This window comes from Gossypium arboreum, chromosome 5 (genome assembly GCF_025698485.1).
Source record: "Gossypium arboreum isolate Shixiya-1 chromosome 5, ASM2569848v2, whole genome shotgun sequence".
Taxonomy (NCBI): Eukaryota; Viridiplantae; Streptophyta; class Magnoliopsida; order Malvales; family Malvaceae; genus Gossypium; species Gossypium arboreum.
The window spans coordinates 32,324,497-32,328,359 of NC_069074.1; the positions used below are offsets into that span (position 1 = coordinate 32,324,497).

The 3,863-nt window shown below is 37.3% G+C and overlaps 1 non-coding gene across 1 annotated transcript; it reads left to right on the plus strand.

Annotated features, from left to right (window-relative positions):
- The first annotated feature begins 3,253 nt into the window (after positions 1–3,253).
- On the plus strand, positions 3,254–3,360 carry LOC128293577 (small nucleolar RNA R71). The gene has a single exon (XR_008283758.1). It is a non-coding gene; the product is annotated as a small nucleolar RNA R71 (small nucleolar RNA).
- The last annotated feature ends 503 nt before the right edge of the window (positions 3,361–3,863 follow it).

The following is a 3,863-nucleotide window of genomic DNA, read 5'->3' on the forward strand; positions in this document are numbered from 1 at the left end:
CATTTATTTCAATGTCATCTGCCTCTTTGGTACTTGAGTTTTCAAGCCTGGAGAGATGGTCAGCCGCGAGATTTTCAGCTCCTTTCTTATCCTTAATCTCTAAGTCAAATTCCTGCAATAATAAGATCTATTGAATGAGTCGAAGTTTTGCATCAGTTTTAGTCAAAAGGTGGCGAAGAGTGGAATGGTCAGTATAAACGACAACTTTAGACAATATTAAATATGACCTAAATTTATCGAATGCAAAAACCATAGCTAACTGCTCTTTCTCCGTGGTGGTGTAGTTTTCTTGTGCAGCTGTCAAAGTTCTGCTAGCATAATAGATAGGTTGAAAATGTTTATCTCTTTGCTGTCCCAAAACTACACCTACTGCAAAATCACTCGCATCGCACATTATTTCAAAAGGTGAATTCCAATCAGGTACAATTATAATTGGAGCTTTAGTTAGTTTATCCTTTAAACTATTAAATGCTTCTAAACACTCCTGATCGAAATTAAAAGGCACATCTTTTTCTAGTAATTTAGTCAAAGGCTTAGCTCTTTTAGAAAAGTCTTTAATAAATTTTCTATAAAACCCAGAATATTCTAAAAAACTTCTAATAGCCTTAACCAAATTAGGGAGAGGTAGTTTTTCAATGGTTTCAATTTTAGATTTATCAACCTCAATCCCTCTACTAGAAATTTTATGTCCTAACACAATACATTCTTGAACCATAAAGTGACATTTTTCCCAATTAAGCACAAGGTTTGTTTCCTCACATCTTATTAACACTCGTTTTAGTTTTTTGAGGCAAAGATGGAAAAACTTACCGAAAACCGAGAATCATCCATAAATACCTCTATGACATCTTCTATGAGTTCATAAAAAATGGCCATCATGCAGCGCTGAAAAGTAGCAGGAGCATTACATAATCCAAAAGGCATTCTATGATAAGCAAACGTACTGTATGGACATGTAAATGTCGTCTTTTCTTGATCTTCAGGAGTTATTGAGATTTGGAAATAGCCAGAGAGTCCGTCTAAAAAGCAGTAGTACATGTGCCCTGACAATATTTCCAACATTTGGTCAATGAATAGAAGGGGAAAGTGATCTTTTCTCGTGGCATCATTTAGCTTCCTATAATCAATGCACACTCTCCAACATGTGTCTGTCCTTGTTGGGATTAATTCATTCTTCTCATTGGCTATAACAGTCATGCCTCCTTTCTTAGGAACAACCTGCACTGAACACTCACCCAAGAACTGTCAAAAATAGGATAAATAATTCCAGCATCTAGGAGGTTAATTACCTTAGCTTTAACAACTTCCTTCATGTTGGGGTTCAGTCGTCTTTGGGTTTACACGCATGGTTTATATTCATCTTCCATTAAAATTTTGTGGGTGCAAAAAGAAGGGCTGATTCCTTTAATGTTAGAAACTTTCCAAGCTATGACCCTTTTATGCTTTCTTAATACTTGGAGTAATTCCTCTTTCTCCTTGGGTTGCAAGTTGAATGCAATAATTACCGGTAATGTAAAATTATTTCCAAGGAATGCATATTCCAAGTGATTCGGTAATTGTTTAAGTTCTAGTTTGGGAGGTTCTTCAATAGAGGGTTTTTGTTTAAGTTCATCTTTTACCTTAATTCTCTCATATTCTGCTCGTTTTTGGGAGGTTTCATTGGAGTTTAGTTCGGTTCCTATCTCAGAATCATCATCCACCCCCTCTCATTGGGTGAGGCACAGTTTCATTGTGTCCTTGTGTACGATTTCTTAAAAAGAATCTTGAGTAGCATGATCAATGAAGTCGATAAAATAACATGAGTCATCCTGTTCCCTAGAAAATCTCATGGCATCATAAATTTTAAAAATAATCTCTTCGTCACCAACTCTAAGTACCAATTTACCATCACCCACATCAATTACAGCCCTAGCAGCTGCTAAAAATGGCCGACCTAAGATTAAAAGCACCTCAACATCTTCATCCATGTCAAGCACAACGAAATCAATAAGGAATATAAATTTATCTACTTTTACAAGTACGTCCTCTATAATTCCCCTAAGATATTTAACAGATCTATCAACTAATTGAATACTCATCCTAGTGGGTTTAGGTTCCCCAATACCAAGTGCTTTATCAACATTCAAACTACCAATTAAGTAGGGAATAGTAAAACTTTCTGGATCTTTCAGTTTGGTTGGCAGTTTATTTTGGAGTATGGCTGAGCACTCCTCATTAAGTTCCACTGTAGATAAGTCTTCAAACTTCCTTTTGTTTGTTAGAAGCTCCTTTAAGAATTTTACATATGTAGGCATCTGCGACATAACCTCAACAAAAGGTAAGTCAATATGCAGTTGTTTAAAAAGTTCAAGAAATTTACTGAATTATGCATCCATGCGGTCTTTCTTCAACTTTGTTGGGTATGGGATTGGTGGTTTATATTCTTTTGGCATTAGATTGTCATTGTTTTCGGGTTCGACCTCCTTTTTGTCAGCTTCTTGTGGTAGCTTCTTTTCAGGTTCAGCTAACACTTTCCTACTCCTTAGTGTAACTAATTTCCTGTGCTCTTTTGGGTTGAGTTCAGTGTTACTAGGTAGACTTCTTTATGGTCGTTCAGATATTAATTTGGCAAGCTGTCCTATCTAAATTTCGAGCCCTTGGATCGATGCTTGTTGATTCTTAAGTGCTGTCTCAGCATTCTGAAAATGAGTTTCTGACACCGAGATGAATTTTGTTAGCATCTCCTTCAAGTTCGGCTTTTTCTCTAGTTGGTAGGGTGGTTGTTGAAAGCCTGGAGGTGGTGGTCTCTAATTCCCTTGGCCTTCCCATGAGAAATTTGGGTGGTTCCTTCAACCTGCATTATAAGTATTACTATAAAGATTATTTTGAGATCGAGGATTCTTACCCATGTAATTTAACTACTCGTTCTCAATGTTGTGGGTATTCTGAATTGCTTGATCCACCTCCACTTGCTTCGCACTGCATTATTGGGTGAACCTGTGAAGAATCAAGAAAATCGTCAATTTTTTTATTCAAAAGTTCTACCTGATTAGAGAGCATGGTGACCAAATCGACGTTAAAAACGCCGGCTGTTTTCGTTGGCTTTGTCCTCATGACTTGCCATTGATAATTATTCAGTGACGTTTCTTCTATAAATTCATAAGCATCCTCAGGTGTCTTACTACTGATAGTTCCACCAGCAGTTGCGTCAATCATCTGTCTAGTCAAAGGATTCAGGCCATTGTGAAACATTTGAACCTGTAGCCAAAGTGGTAACCCATAGTGAAGGCATCTTCGTAAAAGGTCCTTGTATCTCTCCCATGCATCGTAGAGTGTTTCTAAATCCATCTGCACAAAAGAAGAGATATCATTACGTAATTTAGCTGTTTTAGCCGGCCAAAAATATTTTAATAAAAACTTTTCGGTCATTTGTCCCCAAGTAGTGATTGGCCCTCATGGTAACGAGTTCAACCACAGTTTAATTTTGTTCCTCAATGAAACAGAGAATAACCGAAGATGAATGGCATCATCATAAACGCCATTGATTTTAAAAGTGTCGCAAAATTCTAATAAATTTGCCAAATAAGCATTTGGGTCCTCGTCTTGCAAACCATCAAACTGAACAAACTGTTGGATCATTTGAATGGTGTTAGGTTTCAGTTCAAAATTATTCGCAGCAACAGCAGGCCTAACTATGCTCGATTCAGTTCCTGTTAAAGAGGGTTTAGCATAATCATACATAGTACGTAGAGCAGGGTTCTAATTTACTGGATCAACGGCAATCGCAGGAGGTAGCGGGTTTTCCTAGTTTTCAGTCATCTCCTCAGTTGTGGTTCAAGTATCGTCCTCTTGCTCTTCCTCTGTGTATCATAAGCTTCGCCTTA